This window comes from Heptranchias perlo, chromosome 23 (genome assembly GCF_035084215.1).
Source record: "Heptranchias perlo isolate sHepPer1 chromosome 23, sHepPer1.hap1, whole genome shotgun sequence".
Taxonomy (NCBI): domain Eukaryota; kingdom Metazoa; phylum Chordata; class Chondrichthyes; order Hexanchiformes; family Hexanchidae; genus Heptranchias; species Heptranchias perlo.
The window spans coordinates 39,222,632-39,246,941 of NC_090347.1; the positions used below are offsets into that span (position 1 = coordinate 39,222,632).

Sequence of the window (24,310 nt, forward strand, 5' to 3'; positions counted from 1 at the left end):
CTTAAAACATAGACTAGACATTCCCAACTTGGTCCAAGCAATCAACACATTTTTGTTTATTTTATTTAACCTCTTATTGGACCTTTTATTTCCCAAAATATCCCACAATATTGTGCTTGATTCCATTTCATCATTTCAAAATTATCCCAATTCCAGAGAGCAGTATTGTTGGACCGACAGGACATATCAATGTACACTTTTACTTACTGAAAAAAGCTTTCTTCCTTGATACACAGCATTGGACAGGAACCACTTAGACTGGACTCTTTTAAAATAAAATTTGATCATCCCCTTAAACTTCAGGTGAATTTTGCTTTCTCGAGTGCTTGAACAACAACCCATATCAATTTATCTAATCAATTTCAATTTCACAAACAAATTATGCTCAGGCTTGGTGATTTTGCAGTACAGACAGAAGTGCTTGTAATTACTTTTGGAGGTAACTCCCATATCTCCCCCTCCCCCCCACCCCGAGCACTCTGTCACGGAAGATAACAAATGACCCTGAATAGATTAAAGCTGAACCTTTGAGAGGCAATGTCTGAGCCCAAATTGTCACCACGCTGTGACATTTGATATCTGCCGATGTTAAAGCCTTAATGCTGCTGGGTCTCCTCCTGCACCAATACTTTTCCAGCAAAGTATGCTCCATAATTCCATTAAGCTACCTTTATGTCAAAGAACAACTCTTGGTAATCCTGCACCATCAACGGTCTTGAAAACCACAGTCCCCTGATTTAAAAGAAAAGAGAAACAGAAAATTCATTGTGGCTCTTCTTGAGAGCCCAAGGGGTTAATTTGTCAATTCATGATTTCCTTCTGTCACCATGGGGAAATATCCACTCAAATTGAGAAACTTAAAAATTTAATAATGCCTGATATATGTTTACATTCAACAATGCAAAAGTCGTTGCTTAGTGAAGATTTAAGCAGAATTAATCTGATACTAGAAAAAATAAAAACAGGTATCTGTGGAAGGGATTAACGTCTTTGCAGTAAAAAAAAAGACGGAGCCAGATATAGTCAGACTCACGCAGCTTGCGTCATGCAGCTTTCACACAATTTTTTTTAAAACGTTGCCTAACTCCATTTTGCTTTTTTTTTAAATGTCTTTGCGCCACTAAAACTTGCAGAAAGACCCTAATACAATTAGATTCTGGATAATAAAATCTGTTAAAACAACCAGTAATCATTAGTAACATCACTATTAATATTATACACTTTCTTGTCAGGAAAGACAGCATTTCAGTTCATTCATCTCATTTTAAAAAGAATAGGTTGTGCCTTTTTATCTACAAATATTTGAGATTAAACACCAATTTTTGTTAAATCTCCAGTTGTTGCCATAGAGATAGCAGGAGATCCTTTAATCATTCTTTTCTTCAGTCACTTTTTTTCCTGACCACAGGCAATCACAAGATCAAAGGCTGCTGTCAGTTTGCTAACAGCTATCACATTCCAATACAACCAAGATGATTAAACAAGCTGAATCACTTCAAATGTACCAAAATTTTTGGGGCACTGAACCAAGTCAAAATTGATGCCCTATACTGAATCAGCCCTTCAGATAACAACAGTATTCACACTCTCTGACATTTAACGCAACTCCAAACACATCAATCACACTCAACATTAACTCTTTATCCACTTCAAATCATTAAGCATGGGTGAGAAATTCAAAAATGACAATTTTTTTTATATATGATAATCTCACGTCTGGAACTAGAGACTTTCACATAATTTACAATAACCAGAATTTCACCGTGACCACAATAAGAGTTTGGTTTTCACAATTTAATAGGTTAGTTAACCTCAATAACTCCAATTTTAATTCAGCAATATACTAAATTTAACACAATACAGAACAGATAAAATTGTCAAAATAGCACGTGTTTACAAAAACCCAGTAAATTACATCATCTTTCTTTTTGTTCTTTCTTCAGGTGCCTTTTCAAATGACTGTAAAAATACTTAATATAACTGAAGAAAAAGTTAGCCTTCACAGTTAAACAATACCTTTGTAACATTCTTACACAAAGGGGAAAAAGACGGTGGAGGCACAGCAATGGCACTGAAACATTCACACAGGCTTTTTAAAGAGACAGTATGCTCAAAACAAAAGAACTTATGTTGCTTGGACTAGAAAAGGGACAGGATCTGCCCCTTTCTCCTTCTTTATTCCATTATAGATTCATTTATCCTTTTTCACTTAAAGCAATTTTCAATTTCTGATATTTGCGACTTAACCCCATTCTGTACTGATTCAAAACCTCAAGCTCACAGTCCCAGTCCTTCCCTCTGGTCCCTCCATACTGTCCAACCACATGCATCATACCCAGATGTGACTTAAGCTGTTGTCTTAAGTTTCTGGATTTCTGTGTGGCACTTATCATGGCTAGGTCCTTGTTGACTCTTCTCGCTCTCTTTTTTTATAAGGCCAGCCATTGTTCTTGGGGTCGCCATCAGTCCATTTATTTTAATTTTTGCTTTATTCCATTTATATCTAAATTCCTCCATTTCGGCCTTATTTTCTGTGGCTTCATGAATCTTGCTTGCATCTTGAGTTGAATCTTGTGTCTGCAGGTATGCCACCAAACCCTGCAACATCCCAATATGTTGTTTACCCTCCGTCTCCTTTTCTCATCCTCATCTTTCAACCTACCCGTCAGAACTTCAACGTCCACTCTTAACCTCCCTAACTCTTGTGGTTGAACCAACAAGCCCCCATTTTCCAATCACCCTCTTTAATTTTCTTCTCCTTTAACAGTTCCTTCATCTTGTCCTCAACCTCACACAAAGTCTGACATTTTTTAAATAATAAAGCACAAATTCCGAGTTTCTTCTGGATATACTTTGTTTTACCCACCAGAGTTATTATTGGCTTTCATCCCATCTTCTAGTAATTATCAATCTCATCTGCCGTGGCTAAACATACTCCCTTTAAAAAAAAACGTTATTTTCTTTTTGCAAAATTGTGAGTCCGTGCAAGGACATAATTGCTCACCACGGTAAACAATGCATCGGTACCGCCCATGGATTATTACATAGGTCTTTCATGATCCAAAGCTTGTAATCCCAACTTTGCTCATTGAATAGGCACAACAACCCAAATATTTATACTTTGTACAAAACTGCACCTATTGCCCCTCGTTGTGGTGCCAAATGTGAGTAATCTGTTAAAGGTTCAGTCCCTTACACAAAAAGACTAGAGGGTGTTTTGTTCCAAGGTACAAAGGTTTTATTAAGAAGTTACAATGCAAGAGTACAATTATATCATACTAAATAAAACGTTGAGATACAACCTGCGAAAGCTGAACACCGACAAGGTTCTGAGGTGATCACTCTCTTAGGTCCTTGTGATAACACTTGAGCAGTCCAGTCTCGCTCTGAGAATGTTCCAACATGTACGCTTTACGTCCTAACCTATATACATACAATCACACATTAGTTCTGGACCTCGCGCCTCCTCCTTGGGCCCACACATCAATCATTCTCTCTGTCTCTAGGCCATGCTTACTCCTGTGCATTCCACATGAAGGCAGAACCTGATGCTGACTCAGTCTTTAAACATTTGTTATTCACGGAACCTGACCCTTTATCAGAACTGTTCAGGATCTGTGCGTACACAAGGTCCCAATATGTTGACATGCCCAAGGTCTGTGTATTCTCAACACATTCTAATAATGCTCGAAACCTGCAATGTAAGCAGCTTTCAGCATCACCTTGCTCAGCCTGTCCTTCTGTATTCTGGGTAAGTTTAAACTTGGCCATTTCATGATCCTTATCTACTATCCTATGATTCCCAGCTATCTTATTTGTATAAGCGTGTGTTGTTTATGGATTAAGGTGTAGACTGCAGGAAGATATCAATGGACTGGTCAGAAAGGTGGGCAGAAAAGTGGCAAATGGAATTCAATCCGAAGAAGTGTGAGGTAATCCATTTGGGGAGGGCAAACAAGGCAAGGGAGTACACAATAAATGGGAGGATACTGAGAGGTCTAGAGAAACAGAAGGACCTTGGAGTACATGTCCATAGATCCCTGAAGATAGCAGGACAGGTAGATAAGGTGGTTAAGAAGGCATATGGGATACTTTCCTTTATTAGCCGAGGCATAGAACATAAGAGCAGGGAGGTCATGCTAGAACTGTATAAAACACTAGTTAGGCCACAGCTAATGTACTGCATACAGTTCTGGTCACCACATCACAGGAAAGATGTGATTGCACTAGAGAGAGCACAGAGGAGATTTACAAGAATGTTGCCAGGACTGGAGAATTTTAGCTTTGAGGAAAGATTGGCTAGGCTAGGGTTGTTTTTTTTGGAACAGAGGAGGCTGAGGGGAGATTTAATTGAGGTGTATAAAATATGAGGGGCCTAGATATAGTGGATAGGAAGGACCAATTTCCTTTAGCAGAAAGGTCAACAACCAGGGGGCATAGATTTAAAGTAATTGGTAGAAGGATTAGAGAGGAGTTGAGGAGAAACTTTTTCACCCAGAGGGTGGTGGGGGTCTGGAACTCACAGCTTGGCTACAGACCAAGAGCTGGAAAGTGGGATTAGGCTGGATAGCTCTCTCTCAGCCGGCACAGACACGACGGGCTGAATGAGCTCCTTCTGTCCCGTAAATTGCTATGATTCGATAAGGCGCCTAACCTAAACGTGAGTGGTTTATATATTCAGCAGAAAAGCCTTCATCATGCTTTTCCTACAAGCAGTATTTATGATTCCGGAGAAGCAGGCTGATTTTGGCCCATTTATCCTCCACCCTGAAATCAAGCAGCTGGAGATCGAAGTAAACCATTCTTAAATTAAACCTTAAGGGGCTTCTGGTTGCCCAGAACACACACCTTACTTGAAGAGCTGTTTATTAGCCTGAACACCTCATCCATGTGTGTGGTAGACCAACACAACTTAGTTCTTTCTACAATTCCTTGGGGGTGTCAGTGCACTTCTTGACCCAGATTTAAAAACCTTCATTTTCCCAGCTCGTGCCAAATACTCACACACGGAATCAAAGAAAAGAGTTTTTAGTGAAAGAAAAATAAACTCAAGACGGAAAGTACAAGAATACAAGAGTGGGAGTGCAGTTTGGCCCACCTGTAAGAAAGGACTCTTTCACATTTTTCAGCTACGTCAGAGATGAATGTCTGCCCAACTGAAAACAGAATAAGGAAATTAAAGAGCACAGTGCGAGGAAAAGAACCTTAACTCTCCTTTCCCGGCCAAAATAGGGACTTTGAGCAAGTCCTCCAGGTATCTCACCAACGTGGTCATTCCTCACACAGAAATCTGGACAGTGAGTGGCACGGGGGGGGGGGGGGGAGGGGGGTGATGGAGGGGTGGTGAAAGCTCAGTTTGCTAAACCACTGTACAATGCACCCCCAAAAGATGCATTTTACTAAAATATATTGTACACATAGATGTCGGCCGTGGCTCAATGGTAGCACTCTCGTCTCTGAAAGTCCCACTCCAGAGGCTTGAGCACAAAATCTAGGCTGACACGCCAGTGCAGTACTGAGGGAATGCCGCACTGTCGGAGGTGCCGTCTTTCGGATGAGACGTTAAACCGTGGCCCCGGTTGCAGATAGGACAACTTAAAAAAAATACACAAACATATTTTTGGAGGCAAAATATTGGGCAGAGTGGAGTAATAAACAATATGGAAATGCAGAATTCAGAAAAACACTGTGAAATGTATCATCCTGAGTACCAGGTGTCAGATATGTGTAAGCTGATGTTTTTAAAAATTATATTATGCAGAAATCCAGCCTAAAGACAATTACCAGAATATATGAAGGATTTAAAATGTACCCTTCAGGGAAACTTCAGACTTTGTTTTCTTTGTCATTTTTTTCTTTTATTACAAGTCTCTCAAATGTGAGTTTGCCTCCCTGCTATGGCTTAATAATATATTTTACAATAGAGGGCTTGGTTTTTAAGTGTAGAAGCACACAAGCTGTGATATCATAACCTGGGCAGCTGAACATTGATTGTAAAAATAAAAGACTTATAGTGTAATAAATTGGTCTTGCCAGATATATATATATATATATATAGGGCACCAGAGGCTTTGTAACATCCTATACTTTGTAGCTAATACCCTGGTGTTTTGTTGCTGCTCTTGGTTGTTAAATAGCCTCTTGGTTAGTGTCATGCTGCTGCAAGTTATACACACTCACTGTGCCTTTATTGCAATGGGCTTAATCCAACAAAGATGATGCTGACTCGAGTGTTGTAAACAGTGACCCTGAATCAAAAATGTAAGGGTAAGTGAGCCATCATCTTATTTCCAGTTAAGAGTGGTGGACGCTGGGATCACTTTCTAACGCTTAACGGTTCATTTGCAGAAGGAGCCATTTTGAGCAAAAGGCAAGGGCATGTTGATGACCTTTATTTTGGTCCCCTTCGCTAAAGCCCCACTGATGCATTGAGAGATCGTTTTCTCTCTACCCCTGTCCAACAATTAAAAAAAATACTACCTGCTTTTTATTTTTTGCTAAAAGACAAAGGTGTGAGACATTTAAAGGTGGGGAGGGAGGTTTATCCCCATTCAGAAATTGGCACTGAAGGGACATAGAGCTTAAAACTACAGGACCAGTACTAGTGAGAGAGAGACTTTTTTTTCTATAATTAATACTTGTGTTTAGTACAGCAGTTGGTGTGTATAAATGTGCTGTTTGATTGTGTGTAATCATAGAATCATAGAAAGGTTACAGCACGGAAGGAGGCCATTCAGCCCATCGAGTCCGTGCCAGATCCATGCAAGAGCAATCCAGCTATTCCCACTCCCCCGCACTATCCCTGTAGCCCTGCAAATTTTTTTCCTTTCAAGTACTTATCCAGTTCCCTTTTGAAGGCCATGATTGAATCTGCCTCCACCACTCCCTCGGGCAGTGCATTCCAGATCTTTAACCACTTGCTGTGTAAAAAAGTTTTCCCTCATGTCGCCTTTGGTTCTTTTGCCAATCACCTTAAATCTATGTCCTCTAGTTCTTGACCATTCCATCAATGGGAACATTTTCTCTCTATCTACTCTGTCTAGACCCTTCATTATTTTGAATACCTCTATCAAATCTCCTCGCAACTGTCTCTGTTCCAAGGAGAACAATCCCAGCTTCTCCAGTCTATCCACGTAACTAAAGTCCCTCATCCCTCGAATCATTCTAGTAAATCTCTTCTGCACCCTCTCTAAGGCCTTCTCATCTTTCCCAAATAATAATAATCATGGACGTCAGCCATGGCTCAATGGGTAGCATTCTCACCTCTGAGTCAGAAGGTTGTGAGCTCAAACCCCACTCCAGTGACTTGAGCACATTATCCAGGCTGACATTCCAGTGCAGTACTGAGGGAGTGCTGCACTGTTGGAGGTGCCATCTTTCAGCTGAGACCTTAATCCTGCCCTCTCTGCTGGAGGTAAACAATCCTATGGCTCTATTTCAAAGAACAGCAAAGGAGTTTTCCACGGTGTCCCAATATTCATCCCTCAACCAACATCACAAAAACAAATGATCTGGTCATTATCTCATTGCTGTTTGTGGGACCTTGCTGTGCATAAATTGGCTGTCACGTTTCCCTACGTTACAACAGTGACTACACTTCAAAAGTATGTAATTGTCCATGAAGCACTTTGGGAAGCCCTGGGGTTGTGAAAAGCATTATATAAATGCAAGTTCTTTCTTATAAAAATGTAGTAAACCAATGAGAGTAGAGCTGGGGCAGGAAGTGGGGGAGTTTGCTCCCAATTGGGGTAAGTTACGGTGTTGCCTACAATTGGACTCACTGGTTAGACTTTTATACCACGTACTACAAGTTAAAATTTGTTTAACATTGGTTAGATGAAATTACAGTGGCAGAACACCCGTGAATAGTGTTGCGCAGACCTTGCTGGATGTGGGAGTTCTTGGATGTTTTGAGATCCAAGGTGAAGACACTCGCAGGAAGTGTCTCCATCTGCATTCACTCAAGCTTACATTACAGATCTTGAGAAACAGCGGGAAAGACACTCAGTCACGTATGGGAAGTGGAGGAGTTTCTGGGATGCACATCCCAAGAGATAGTCACCCAGTAGAGTGATAGGGGGCAAGGATTGGAAGATGAGCATCCACTAATGTGGGAATAGGGGTAGGAAGGAAGTGTGGGGTCTTTCTGTCAGCTGTGTCTTGGCAAATAGGTTTTCAATACTAAATACTTGTTCCAAGAACGATGACCTGGGGGAGGGCTGCTATTATCAACGCCACGAAGCCACGGACAGACCCTGATTGAAATTCAATTAAGACAGTTTCTGGTGAAGGATTTTCCTTTAAAAAGGTTTTCCGTCTCGGCATTTAAAGTCCACTAAATATTAACATGGATAAAGATCAAAATCTAAAACACACCAAATTGTGTTTAGCCTAATTTTACTGCACTGTTACCTTGTGGAATCGCTGCCTAGTTTAACATCTGATGGGACATTATACATGGATGGAAACAATTAGGCAAAGATTGAGCATTTTAATAGGAGAAGGTCTTAATTATGTTTGGATCAAGTAAAGTGCACTTATTCTTGTCAACAGGAGAGAAATAGGATTTCCCTCACTGCCCTGCTCAAGTGTGCTTCCTGGTGGACTAACCAAGCAGCAACATTGATCGATCCAGGGAACAACATAGTGGGATCCATCGGACAGTCAGTCTTTTGCATTTCCCTAATGAGGTAGAACAGAATGGATTAGATGGGGATAGGAGGTCAGATGCGACCGGGGAGCTGCTTAAAAACTTCAGGGTACTTCAACATTTGAAGATTTGAACATGGCCTCGTCCCTCCCTATCTCTGTAACCTCCTCCAGCCCTACAATACCCTGGGATCTTTGCACTGCTCCAATTCTCAACCTTGATTTCCTTTGCTCCGTGGCCGTGCCTTCAGCTGCCTAGGCCCTATGCTCTGGAATTCCCTCCCTAAACCTCTCTACCTCTCTCCCCTCCTTTAAGATGCTCCTCAAAACCTACCTCTTTGACCAAGCTTTTGGTCACCTGTCCTAATAATTATGTGGCTTGGTGTCAAATTTTGTCTGATAATGCTAAGTTATGGTGACGGAGTAGGAGAAACCCCATGGGAATTCCCAGTGATTGTAATTTCAGGATTTGGAAACTCTTCAGTGTGACACTTCATTGGGTTTTAAGGAGAATTATTTTTTAAATGTATGTGCATTTGTTAATTACTTTGAATTGAAGATTCTGTGCACACACATAATTAGAAAGAGTCTCTCAAGGCACACTTCATTACTGATGATGGGGAGCTTAGTCCCTCTCAGTATACTGATTAACACTTGGCAGTTTAAAAATGACCCAATAGTAACAGGTACAAAAATTGATAACCCTGTCAACTGAGGGAAAGTGTCAACAATAATTATCTCATTAGGCCAAAGCTGACCTGAATATAGTCAGTGGCCATTTGCAGCCCAATTAACCTTTGACCCCCCTCCCCCCTAAATGACCTGCTCCATGCATCTCTGGGGCTCCACTTGTGAGCTGCCTGGCTGTGGGAATGTTAACTGAGCTGAGATTCAACTTGTTCTTTCTCCTTCTTCTCCAACAAAAGTGGCAAGGGAATACTATTACCATTCATAGCTACCATGCAACAAGTGAAAAGGCTCTACTAAAATATCAAAAATACCAAAGTTTTGGCCTTAACCCAAATCATAGATTCAAACTGCATTGACTGTTACCCTATTGTGTCAAAGTAAAACTTCACTTTCTATATATTATTAAAAATTCTTGCATTGGATGCTCACTTCCTGTCCAAAGACCTTACTGCCTGGTGGTAATGATTTTTGGTCACATTTTTCTGTCATGTTTACCATTGCAACAGGTCAATATTATCCATTCAATTTTGCTATGTCAGCTGTCACAGTGTAATTGCAAGCTGTGGGCATGAGGTGGCTCTGTGGAGTGAGTTTCACCTGACGAAGGAGGAAAGCTCCGAAAGCTTGTGATTTCAAATAAAGCTGTTGGACTATAACCTGGTGTTGTAAGACTCCTTACATTTGTCCACCCCAGTCCATCACCGGCATCTCCACATCATGTGTCTCCCAACTCCATTGTCATCTTGTACATATGTAAAAAACCTTATATTCTACAATTAACCACGGGCAACACCACAGGCAACTTATAATATTAAAATAATTTGGTGGCTCCATTTGTCTTCTCTTGTCTTGTCCCACTGCCCTTGACTCCCTAATTGGTCTACTGTGTCCACAGGCTACTGCACACACCCGATTATGTTTAAAACTAACCTGCCTCTCTTACTATAAATTATGTAGTAGCCTTGACATTACTCCCCAGCAGTAGTCTGCTAACCTCCTCAATGCATTCCAAGTTACCGTACAGAATGGGCAGTGCAGGACAGGAGTTGGAACAATTAATGATACTCTTTTCCATGCTGCTGGTTTTGCCCGTTTGCTTTTGGGCACATCCAACAACACCAGGAGGTAGATTTTCATCTTCGCCACCTAGGCGGCTACTTAGTTGAGTGGATCATCTTCCCTTTATTGAACCTGCCTGGTTTTCATTCCATTGATTTGAATGAAAACCAGACAGGTTCTATAAAGGGATGTGCGATCAGACCCGCCAGCTTAGCACCCAGGTGATGCAGATAAAATTCTACCCCCAGGTCTCGATGCTGCTCTCTCATTGTTGGATCAACCCATCCTATGGAGAAGTGTGTGGCTTCCACTTAGCAACATTAACATTGCATCAGAAAAGACATCCAAGAGCTAGTTATATGCTTAATGCAGGTTCGCTTGTACAAGCAATGGCTGTGCCAAGTTGTCTGACAGAAGCCTCTCTCTATAATTTCAATAGCTACTGGCAAGTGAAAAACTTGCCCACAGATCTTGGCCTCTGGCACACTTAAATGAAGTTTGCTTGTATCTGGAGGAAAGCAAAGGTAACTGCACCCTTTGTGATTTTACAAGCAGTGTTTGTGGGGCTTAACAATCATCAAACCTAAATTGGGTACTGCCACTCCGTTTGGTCCTGTTTCAAGCATTGTGTACAACATCTGCCCTTTTACACAGACTCTTTCAATGTGCTATGGCTGCACAGTACAATTTCTTGGATGCAGAGGCGTTAGACAAGGAACAACAACAGATGCTGAGGAGTTCAGGCCAAGGTGCTCATCTGTTGTTAGAGAGTTTCTCAATGGGGTCAGCAGCCATGGATATAGAGAACAGGGCTAAGAGCCATTGGCATCGAAATTTCCTCGTGCCAACATTGGGTGCAATGAACGAACCCTGTGCCTGAATGAGTAGGCCCGAGTCACACCTGATATTGGGTTTCGGGCCTAATCTAAATGAGACCGACAAGCTGTGTACACTTGCTGGGCGTCCCCAAGCAGCTCGCCAACAAAGAGGCTTAGAATTTTGAGCCGCTGTATCGTCGGGAAGGAGGGCGATTGGATGGAGGGTGATTGGGAGGGGGGGAGTTGGGAGGAGGACGATTGGGAGGGGAGGCGATCGGGAGGGGGGCAATTGGGAAGGAAGGCAACTGTGAGCAAAATTAGCAGACCTATTGAGACCACAGATTACAACATCCCCACCCCACCCCCCATACACAGAGTGGTAGGTAGACAGCACACACTGACACCAAGAGTAGTCAACACCTGAGAGGAGACAGATAAATAGCTGGTCATGAAAGGAATCGGGAACAAACAGCAACAGAACTGATCATGTACCAGCTTCTTCAGAAGAAGCATCTTCAACGGGAAGAAAACCATTGCTCATTTTATACTTTTGCATGTCCTTGTTAAAATGAAGGAGGAGGGAGGATCTAGTTTCCATCAGAGACTGGGTGAAGTCAGGATACTGGGAGGATACAGGGGGAGGCGCTAGAGTTGCCTCTTACTCTGCGATTATTGCTGTGGAACCTTCATTATTCCTGAAAACCAGTTATTGCTGCATTTGGCCATCGATCTAGTTTGAAAAACCCCAGTGGACAATATTAAGTGAAGATATAGGCCAGGATTTTGGCCCGGAGCCGGGAAGGGGGCGAGGGGGTCGAATCGCAGATGGGCAACCCGGAAGTACGGGTTTCCCGGACATCCTTACGATTTTGGCGTAAGGACGTCTTCTATTTTTTTGTCGGTTTGCCGTCCGACTGGCCGGCCTGATTGACAGGCTGGTCTCAGTCAGACGGGAGCAGAGCAAGGAAGAGGACGTGAAAAGGTAAGTCTTCAGGTAAGTCTTTCATTGTATGGATGGGGGTTGTATGGGGGGGCATAGATGGGCATGGGGGCATGGGTGGTGGGCACAGGGGCATGGGTGGGCACAGGGCATAGGTGGGCATGTGGGCATGGGTGGGCATGGGGCACCGATGGACATGAGGGTCACGGGGGGGAGTCCGTCATCAGCGGAGTCGGTCATGAGGGGAGGGATCAGGGGTCAGTCGCCAGAGTGGGGGAGGGATCGGGGGTCAGTCACCGAGGGAGGGTTGGGAATAGGGTTCATCATGGGGTCCGCGATCATTGGAGGGGGGGATCGGGGTTCATCGCGGGAGTCCACGATAGTTGGGAGGGTTCGGTGTCATCGTGGGGGTCTGCGATCGTTGGGGGGGATCGGGAGTCATCGTGGGGGTCTGCGATCGTTGGGGGAGATCGGGAGTCATCGTGGGGGTCTGCGATTGTTGGGGGAGGGATCAGGGGTCATCACTGGAGTCCGCGATCATTGGGGGTCGGGATCGGATATCGGGGGGGTCCACAATTGTTGGGGGGTCACTGCAGGCAGGCTTTTTGTGCCGGGGGGAAGCACTCCTGCTCCTCCGGGCCCACAAGCTGTGCCAGGAAGACACTTACCTGCAGTTTTGGGCCTTCTCACCTCCTTTCGCCTGATGTAATGGAGAAGGCCTGGGAATCCCGGCCCACAGGGGTTGAAATTGAAAAACCTTTGAAAGTGGAGGCCCGCAACCTCCTTGAAAGGTTTTGGTGACAAACCCGCCTCCTGGGAGCGCATTGGTTGCCCGCCCCTCGTCCCGCCCCGGTGAAAACCGGAAATGGGCGGGTTGGGGAGGGTTGGGGGCGGGTCTGAAATTGATGTGATTTTCAATGCCCCCCCACAACCCCCAACCCACCTGTTTTTCAAAGTTAAAATTCTGCCCATAGTGTTCCAACTCTGGAATACTTGGAAGCAAAAGTTACTTGTAGAAATGTCAATTTAGGAAGGTTGCAGCATGTAACAGCTTACTGATGTTTGGATATACTGGGTAGAAATTACTAACAAATATTCATCTTTTCCTCCTGAGAGATGCAGAGCTTTGAGAGGCTCTGTTTAAGAGCCAAGTTATGTTTGAGTAAATGGTAATGATTTAATGACTTAAGCCTTCTGAATGATTTTACTTGTAACTGAGATGATTGAATAGAATAATTTGGGCAGTCATCAAACAAACAGTCTTAATTGCAGAGGGAATGCAAATTGGTAGGAACATACAGGAATTCCTTCAGGCGATCCCACTGTCATTCTTTACAGTAATACATTGACAGAAAACAGCTATAGGTACTCAGTAACTCAATGGAAACTCACAAGAGTCTTAACAGTTTTCATATTTCAACGGACTCATCGTGCTGCTTTTCCGCCCTGCTGGACAGATCTATGTTCCTAATATCTCTAATCAGATAATGGCTCCCTACTTGCCCCCTTCCCCTTGCCCTAAAGTGCTACCCTCAGATTTCCATTCTCTTTAGCGACATCTTCCACTTAAAGGGACAATCTCGCAGGGCTCCACTGTGCGTGGAATCTCACTAGTGGCAAGCATAGGTCAGAGATAGGGCTATAACAATGTAGCCCTGATTCTGTGCCTTGTGCTCATGTAGGGTTGCCAACTCTGGTTGGATGTATTCCTGGAGATTCCATCACATGACTTTCCACCTCCAACCTGCCCCGCCCCCACGCTCCCGCCATTAGTCACCCAACATGCCCATCCTCGTGGCACACCGCCTTCCGACACCAACTGGAAAAGCGAACAGACTCTCATCTCTGAGTCAGAAGGTTGTGGGTTTAAGTCCCACTCCGGAGACTTGAGTACAAAATCTAGACTAACATTCCAGTGCAGTACTGAGTGAGTGATGCACCATCTTTCAGCTGAGACGTTAAATGGAGGCCCCGTCTGCCCTTTCAGGTGGATGTAAAAGATCCCATGGCACTATTTGAAGAAGAGCTGGGGAGTTCTCCTCGGTGTCCTGCCCGATGTTTGTTCCTCAGCCAACATGACTAAAACAGATTATCTGGTCATTATCACATTGCTGTTTGTGGGAGCCTGCTGTGCGCAAATTGGCTGCCACGTTTCCTACGTTACAACAGTGAAGTAATGTTGTACTTCAAAAAAGTACTCCATTGGCAGTAATGTGCTTTATGACGTCCTGAGGTCCTGAAAGGCGTTATAGAAATGCAAATCTTTCCTTCTTTAACCGATTGGATGATTCTTGACTATCAATCAAACAACCTTTATCCCCCAATCTCCAATATTTTTATAATTAATAAACAAAAGTGTTCAATGAGAAAACAACATTATTTTTAATGTCCCTGTGATTTTTCTTCCTGGTTGATTGCAGAAGTGTCCAGGTAATTAATCCAGTACAATTCTGGATGGTTGGCAACCCTACGCTCGCGTTTAACCAGGCTCAGCACCTATGCTTTGCAAGATTACACTGTTTACTTCCCAGTGAAGCTCATGACCTGTTGACTGCAAATCTTCAACCTCAAAATAAGAAGTTAAAATCTATCTTCAAAAAACATTCTTGCATTGTAGGGTAGATTTCATGAATTTGCACTCCTGACGCAGATAAGGTTGCCAACTCTGGTTGGACATATTCCTGGAGGTTTCATCACATGACCTCCATTTGCCCCATCCCCCCCCCACAATCCCGCAATTGGTCGCCTGATATATTCATCCTCATGGTGCACCGCCTTCCTACGCCAATCGGAAAGTGAATAGACTCTTCATTACCCAATTGGATGATTCTTCACTGCAGGTCAAAAGTCCTTTTTCCCATGTCCAATATTTTTATAACTAATAAGTAAAAGTGTTCAAAGAAAACTTTACAAAAGGGAATTTTTTTTAATGCCCCTATGATTTTTCTCCCGGGTTTGCTTGCAACAGTGCCCTGGAGATTAATCTTTAATTCCTGGAGACTCCAGGGCAATCCTGGAAAAGAATTTCGCATGCAGGGAGCACATATCAGGAAATAAGGCACTGAGCTCACCAGATTCCCTGGCCATTAAAATGAATGAACGGAAAAGCTTGAGGCCACTCACCCCCATGACTAAATTACAATGTACACTCCCACCATGTGAAATTCTATGCTTTTTTAATATATATATATATATATATATAGGAACCTGTTTGTATTACAATCTCTGTAACAAGGAATTTTCCAATAAATAGTGACTGGAAAAGGCAAAGACAGGAATCTGAAGAATGCCAGGAATAATGCATGGGAAGAGAGGTGGAAAACCACAGTTCAGTCCTTCACTTTCAGTAAATAATAACTTAACTAATTGGCTACAGTTCAACTAAAAGTGAGCTTCATGTACAGATAGGAATCAAAGAAAGAGCTTTCGTTTACATTATCATATCTGTCAGAAATGTCCCAACGTATTTCTGCGATGATTTGCATTTAAATAAAAACAACAACTTGCATTTATACCGCACTTTAAATGTAGCAAAATGTCCCAAGGCGCTTCACAGGAGCGTTAACAGACAAAAGTTGACACTGAGCCACATAAAGAGATATTAGGGCAGGTGGACCCTTGGTCACAGAGGTAGGTTTTAAAGAGCAACTTACAGGAGAGAGAGATAGAGAGGTGGAGAGGGTCAGGGAGTGAATTCCAGAGCTTAGGTCGTAGGCAGCTGAAGGCACGGCCGCCAACTTGTGTTTGTATAGCACCTTTTATGTAGGAAAAAAAGTCCCAAGGCACTTCACAGAGGCGTAATCGGATAAAAATGGATGCCGAGCCAAAGAAGCAGATATTAGGAGGGGTGATCAAATGTTAGGTGAAAAAAGTGGGATTTATGAAGAGTCTTAAATGAAAAGAGGGAGGGGAAAAGGTAGAGGTGTTTAGAGAGGGAATTCAAGAGCATGGACCCTAGATGGCTGAAGGCACGGTTGGCAATGTTGGGGCATAGGGAGGAGGGGATGCCAAAAAAGCTTCACTGTTATGTAGGCAAACATGACAGCCAACGTATGCACAAAAAGATCCCATGAGAAGAAAAAGAAAGAACTTGCATTTATATAGTGCCTTTCACGAACTCAGGACGTCTCAAAATGCTTTATAGACAATGAAGTACCTTTGAAGTGTAGTCACTATTGTAATGTAGGAAATGTGGCAGCCAATTTCCACATAGCAAGGTCCCATAACCAGCAACGAGAGGGAATAACATTGGCCAGGTCACCGGGGAGAGCTCCCCTGCTCTTCTTCGAATAGTGCCATGGGATCGTTTACGTCCATCTGAGAGGGCAGACAGAGCTTTAGTTTTAACGTGTCATCTGAAAGACACTGCAGCATCCCCTCAGTACTGCACTGAAGTGTCAGCCTAAATTATGTGCTCAAGACTCTGGAGTCAGACTTGAACCCACAACCTTCTGACTCAGAGGTAAGAGTGCCACTGCTGAGCCAAGGCTGACACCAAATTAAAAAGTGAACAGTTATTCGTTTCTTCTAAATTTGTTCTCATGTCGTGAGTGATGATGGCTTGGCCCCTTGAATTGCCTATCCCTAGTTGCCCTGGGCCTGTTAGCAGCAATTGAGTGGTTTGCTAGGTCAGAGACCATTAAGAGTCAACCACATAGTGTGGGACTGGAGGTCTCTACCCTAAAGGACATTCGTGAATCAGTTGAGTTTTTACGACAATCTGACAGCTTTCATGGTCCGCCCACAAGTGGCCAGACTTTTTAAAGTCAGTTTCATGTCTTGCCATGATTTGACATCTCATTAGAAAGACAGCGCTCTCTCCGTACCTGCACTGAAGTATCAGCATAAATTATGTGCTGGAGTCCTGGAGTGGGATATGCAGCCAGCACCTTCTGACTCAGAGGGAAGAGTGCTACCAACTAACCCAAGTTGCTACTTCATAGAAGCTAACGTATCTGGAAAGAGCTTAAAACGTTACAGTGCTTTTCACTATGATTCAGTCAGGTAAGAGTCCCCAAGGTAGTGTTATAGAGAATCGGGCCAGGACCTACTCCGTTAATGGTAGGGCGTTGGGGAGAGTTATAGAACAAAGAGATCTGGGAGTACAGATTCATAGCTCCTTGAAAGTGGAGTCACAGGTGGATAGGGTGGTGAAGAAGGCATTCAGCATGCTTGGTTTCATTGGTCAGAACATTGAATACAGGAGTTGGGATGTCTTGTTGAAGTTGTACAGGGCATTGGTGAGGCCACACTTGGAGTACTGTGTACAGTTCTGGTCACCCTATTATAGAAAGGATATTATTAAACTAGAAAGAGTGCAAAAAAGATTTACTAGGATGCTACCGGGACTTGATGGTTTGACTTACAGGGAGAGGTTAGACAGACTGGGACTTTTTTCCCTGGAGAGCAGGAGGTTAAGGGGTGATCTTATAGAAGTCTATAAAATAATGAGGAGCATAGATAAGGTAGATAGTCAAAATCTTTTCCCAAAGGTAGGGGAGTCTATAACTAGGGGGCATAGATTTAAGGTGAGAGGGGAGAGATACAAAAGGGTCCAGAGGGGCAATTTTTTCACTCAAAGGGTGGTGAGTGTCTGGAACGAGCTGCCAGAGGCAGTAGTAGAGGCGGGTACAATTTTGTCTTTTAAAAAGCATTTGGACAGTTACATGGGTAAGATGGGTATAGAGGGATATGGGCCAAGTGCAGGCAATTGGGACTAGCTGAGTGGTATAATCTGGGCGACATGGACATGTTGGGCCGAAGGGCCTGTTTCCATGTTGTAACTTCTATGATTCTATGATTCTATGAACCATGACGTTCATATGCTGTAATGGCGAACCAGCAGTGATCGCCAGTCATTATATTTAAATTCACCCACTAAGTTACCGCGTTCTTTTTGGCAGCAACTTCCTTGAACTGCGAGTTCAAATAACATCAGCGTTCTCTCCCGGGCTGTGTGAGTGGTGAAAGGAGCTCTAAGGCCAATCAGTTTGAAGCAAGCCACGCTGCGAGAACCAGGAAGTGAAATTCATTGACAAACCGCACAAACTAAAAATCCGATAAAGTATTATAAAATTACATAGAGAAAATGAAATAAAGAGAGAATAAGATTAAAAGACTGAGATAATAGAGACAGAAGGAAAAAAAAAATTAAATGTTTTAATTAAAAACATTTTTTTTAAATGTCCAAAAACTATTAAAATCAGGAGAAATGAGACGCCGCATTTTTAAAAAGTTAATTTTTAATGCTAGAGAGGTTGTTTGGCAATCATTAAGACTGAGCATACCTGTTTTGTGGCGAGATTAGCTTGCTTCCAGCTGGGCAGGGGAGCAAGTTGGCGCTGGTCCATTGATTCCAAGGATTTCAACTGGTGATATCCCTTTAAGGTGAAGCTGTCACATCACCAGCAAACCAGAAAGAGCAAGTTCCGGATTTCCGCGTTTAACAGCACATATGCGGTCGCCAGAACTTGCCCTTCGATTTCGCCCTTAATAACGGTGTTACATTGGACTCAATTTTTAAATGGCAGCGGGATGGCAGCGGGGGGGGGGGGTCAATGGGTGCGCAGGTAACCCGACTAATAAAATTCTACCGTTTCCCACGTGAGTTAATTGGTGACCCTTAACGCAGTTTCCGGGTTTGCCGTCCGAAAGCTGCGCAGCGGGCGGACTGCGCACCCGCAAGACAGGCTGTCAGCTGGAGGAGCTCTATTTAGAGGGCTATTGCTCCAATGGCTTTTGCTGCAGCAAAGACCAGAAAACACATAATATGGAGCAGCACAGGGGCAAAGCTGCTCCGAGATTTAGCAAAGCCTCACTGCAGCAGTTACTGGACGGGGTGAGGAGGAGGAGGGAAGTCTTTTACCCAGCGGACAGGAGGAAGTGCCCGGCCTCTGCTGCCAAGGAGGCCTGGCTCGAGGTGGCAGAGGAGGTCACCAGCAGCAGCAACATCTCCTGCACCTGCGTCCAGTGCAGGAAGCGCTTCAATGACTTAATTAGGTAGCAAAACTGATTCTCCTACCTTCTGTGTTCCACATCACTGCGCCACCCCCCCAACTCATTCTGCACTGCCAAGACTACTCCATCACATCACTCCTCACACCCATTTAAGGCTCATCCTCAACTTACTTGCACTTGCTCAGCACTTCCTCACCTCCCCATTAGTCACCCCACCACTACCACTCACCTCAATCCTCATACAATGTCATGTCTCTGTCTCATACTCACCCTCTGATGCTCCTCTTTCACGGTCAGCCTCACCCAAACCAATGCACTCATCAGCTGGTCACTTCACCATCACTCACTCACACGTCTGTTCTTTCTCCCCTTCTAGGAGAAAAGAGCGCAAAATGCACGCGAGAGGGCGAGGACAGGAGGGGGGGGGGGCACAACAAAGAGTGGTCCTCACAGATGTGGAGCAGGAGGCGCTGGAGGTCAGCCGCACCCTCGAGTGTCTGTCGATTGGGGACGCCGAGACTGGCACCCCACAAACATCTGGTGACACTTTAACATTCATCACACACAATATGAATTGATGTTAACAATGTTTGCCATGTTGAACACCTCAGTATGCTCATTGCAACATGACACATCTGTGATGATGCTTAATATTGCCTTCTGTTCTCTTACAGGCCCTTCAATGACCGCAGTGATGGCAGAGGGCAATTCCTCAGAGGACCTGCTGGCATCTGATGATACACCATCGCATCATAGCGAGCCATCCACCAGCGCAGATACTCACACCTTGGTGGGTCCCTGTGCTCAGTTAGTTGGGTTGGCAACTGGTGAGTCACCACACACAAGTGAGCACAAGCAGCCACTGGTGGCAGGGGCAGCTGTGGGAGTCTGCGTCGGTGGGAGCACTCCTCTCCAGGGTCTAATCAGCCGGACGCAGATACTGAACCCTGGGGGTCATCCTTTAAAAGGAGAATGATTGAGGGACAGCAGCACATTTGCGAGGTGCTGGAACAGGTGCCACGCACACTCTCCACAATAGCGCAGAGGATGGAGGAGTCCAACTCCTGCATGAGTGGAATGGTGGCACAGGTAAGGGAGGGAATCTTTGAGATGCTGTCACAGGGACATGAGCAACTCTCTGAGATAGTGTTATGGGTAAGTGCGGGAATGTCTGTGATGGAGGGAAGGCTAGCCTCCATTGAGCTTCAAGCACGGCTCACAAATGTGTCCATTCGGGCCTTGACAACAGTCATTTGGACTCAGGGTGAACAACATTCTGCCGTCTTAAACAGGCAGTCAGATACTTTACAAGTGGGCTTCCAAGGCATCATACATGTCCTCCAAACTGTTGTCCAGCAGGGTGGTAGGAGTGGTGTGGGCCTAGTCCAGGAGAGGGAACATAGCAAAAGGGGACATGGAAGTGGGGTCGCCACTGAGAACGTTTCCACGTCTCACCTGTTGCCCCCCTCTCAACCAGTACCCACAATGCTGCCTCCTCTCCAGGTGGCTGAGTCAGCCCCTGCACAGGTCCAGCCGGACCAGGCTTTGGAGGGGACCTCTGGGGCTCCAAAACCCAGAGGGCGTAGGCCAAAAGCATCTGAGCAGTCAGGGCATGAACAAGAGCAACCTGCCACTACCTCTGCTGCAGTCACAGGGGATGCACCATGTAGAAGCAGTAGGAAGAGAAAGGCTAAGGATTTGTGATCACGAAGGGGATGCACAAGGGGGTGTAACAGATGGTCATGTTTTTTGTTTCTATTTGTTTTTTGTTAAAGTCACATTAAGTGTTATCATTTGTTACCACTACTGCCATATCTTGCCTATTCTTGACTGGCTTTTGTGTTAGCGCCCTTTCATGAGCTTCACCATGAACAGCGACAATTGATGCCACCCAGTGGTCACTTTACAGTGGGTGTATGTGCAGGGAGGGGGAGGAGGGCTGGTATTGGTGCTGCTCTTTCCAGGTGGTGCAAGCACAGGACTGCTCACACTTACTGATGTTGGGAGAACCGTTCACATATGAGTGACTCCCTGGCCTCATGAGCAGCCAGGTGAGCCGCTGCTCTGCCCATGGGTTCCTCCACCTCTTCCCCCTCCTCCTCCTCAATGTGGATGGTAGATGTGGATGGGGCCTCCTCAAGCGGCACCCCTCTCAGTTGTGCCATGTTGTGCAGGACACATCACATTACTATAATGCGTCCCACTCTGTCTGGTGCGTATTGAAGTGCTCCCCCAGAATGATCAAGGCACCTAAATCGCATCTTGAGCAGCTCAATTGTAGACCTGGTGGCGATGTGGCTGTCATTGTATTGACGCTGTTGCTCGGTGATGGGATTCCACAGTAGTGAGCCACGTGTACAGGGGGTATCCCTTGTCCCCGAGGGGCCTGCCCTTCAGGGTATTTGGCTCGTGGAAGCGGCGCGGAATGTTGGATTCCCGGAGGATGAAGGAATCGTGGCAGCTGCCAGGGAATCTGGCACACACTTGAAAGAATGTTTTGTGGTGGTCACAAGCAAGCTGAGTGTTGATGGAGTGATAGCCCTTCCTGTTGACGAACAGTCCTGGCTCGTGTGGAGGTGCTCGTATATGGGCGTAATCAATTGCACCCTGCACACATGAGACGCCAACCACAGAATGGAATCCCACTGCCCTCTCCATCTGGCTGAGGTTGTCCATGGGGAAGTTGACGTACTGCAAGGCCCTGCAAAATAAGCCGTCGCTGACCTGCCTTATGCACTTGTGTGTAGACAACTGAGAGACCCCGGCGATGTCCCTGGTGGCAGCCTGGAATGACCCGGAGGCGAAGAAGTTGAGGGCGGTGGTGACTTTAACTGTGACGCGTAATGAGATGCCGCTCAGCCCAGCCGGGAGCAGCTCGGCATGAAGGAGGCTGCAGATGTCTGCGACCACCTGGTGACTCATTCTGAGCCTCCCTATGCACTGGAAGCTGAACCTTGGTCTGTAGACCCTCTGACGAGGGTAGTGCCTCCTGCGACGTCGCTCCCTCTGATTTTCCTCTCTGTGCTCTTGTGCAGGTGCCTGTGGTGCAGCACTGTGTTGTGGAGCTGCAAGTGGCGGAAGTGCACGCCATGCCTGGCGAGGCTGGTGATGTTGTTCGTCCTCGGATGTTGTGGTGAATGCAGCCATGGCACCCCCCCCCCCCCGCCCCCGTCCTGATGGTGTCAGTTTGAGGGAGTCCGAAAAGTTGGCAAATATGTGTGAACAGAAATATTCTGAGTGGAAACTAACAATTTTCAGTGAGAACACAAAGATCTCCCAGCCAAAAGTTTGTCTGAAAGAACTGAGTGCCCTGCTGCAATAACTCACCTTTTATCCCCATCTGTCAAACGAGCATTTCAATGTCCAACTGGGTGTTGGCTGAAACACGTCTCCTAAAACATGGAGTGTTTCCCACAGCCATTGAGGCTGAATGAAAGTTGGTCCCCTGCCTCAGTGACCGTGAAATTAACTATTTCAAATACTTCAACTATCTAACTAACTGTCTTAACTGTCATCCCGCTGGCTTTAATTGCAGGTGGGACTTCCGCATTCATGAGGCGCGCGTGCTCACAGACGCGTCGGTGGGGAACCCGGAAGTCGGTGGGTTGGAGCCGGCTTCCCTACCTGCTCAGGATTTCCTCAATTATTGGAGCCCCTCCGTCCCCAACCCACCCGCACTTGGATTCTAAAATCGGGGCCATTGAGTTTGCAGCACTGAAACAGGCCATTCGGCTCAACTGGTCTATGCCAGAGTTTATGCTCTACACCAGCCTCCTCCCTCCCTTCTTCATCTACCCCTATCAGCATAACCTTTGATTCCTTTCTCCTTCATGTGTTTATCTGGCTTCCCCATAAAAGCATCGATGCTATTTGCCTCAACTACTCCTTGTGGTAGTGAGTTCCACATTCTAACCACTCTCTGGGTGAAGAAGTTTCTCCTGAATTCCCTATTGGATTTATTCGTGACTATTTTATTATCTTAAAGACCTCTATCAAGTCACCCTTCAGCCTTCTCTTTTCCAGATAAAAGAGCCCCAGCCTGTTAACTCTTTCCTTATAAGTATATCCTCTCAATTCTGGTATTATCGTTAAGATAATAAAAGGGGGCGGGGAAGGGCTCAGGTGGAAAAGGTAGTATAAATAATAATTCTAAAACAAACGAAAAGGAAGAGAGTAGAGTAATAGGAATTCTGCTTTAGGCACTGCAGGTAAAGGGAAAACTAAAAGATGTAAAGTAATTAAATCAGGAGCGAGAAATAAGAAATGTGTGAGAAAAACATTAGAGCAGAAGGACAGGTTTGGGTGTGTGGCCCAAATAAGCGTTCTTTATACAAATGCACGGAGTATGAGGAATAAATTGAATGAATTACAGGTGCAAATTCAACTTAGAGGGTACGACATGGTAGCCATTACTGAGACATGGCTGCAAGACAGTCAGGACTGGGAACTGAATATACCAGGTTATAAGGTCTATAGGAAGGATAGGGAAACTGGTAGAGGGGGAGGAGTAGCCTTAGTGATCGAGGATGAAATTACTTCAATGATAAGAGAGGATATAACGAGAGGTAAACAGGCAGTGGAGACTTTATGGGTAGAATTAAGAAATAGAAAAGGTTTTAAGACTGTAGTGAGAGTTGTGTATAAGCCCCCTGGTAGCAGCTGTGAAGTGGCAAAAGGTATAAATGCAGAGATTAGACAAGCATGTAGCAAAAGCAGAATGGTTTTAATGGGGGATTTTAACTTTCATATTGATTGGGATAAGCAGACGAGCTCATGTTAGAAAGGTAGTGAATTTTTTGAGTGTGTTCAGGATAGCTTTCTGCAACAATGTGTCCCAGAACCAACAAGGGGGCAGGCCATTTTAGATTTAATAATAAGTAATGAGCCAGATTTAGTTAACATTTATCTAATAGCGATCATTTATCTGATAGCGATTATTTATCTAAGAGCGATCATAATACGATCGAGTTCAACATTGTGTTTGAAAGAGAGAAACTCATATCAACTACTAAACTTCTAAATTTTGGTAAAAACAGATAATGGTGATATTGTAAATGAAAATAAGGAAATGGCGGACATGTTAAATAATTATTTTGCGTCAGTATTTACAGTAGAGGAAGAGGATAGCATGTCGGACACCTCAAGGAAACTAATTTTGAATCAGGGACAGGGACTCACCATAATTAATGTAAGCAAA

At 44.6% G+C, this 24,310-nt stretch overlaps 1 pseudogene; it reads left to right on the forward strand.

The window, feature by feature from the left end:
• The window catches only part of LOC137341323 (protein FAM200A-like), a 23,405-nt pseudogene extending 3,557 nt beyond the window's left edge, over window positions 1-19,848 (forward strand).
• Window positions 19,849-24,310: the final 4,462 nt, after the last annotated feature.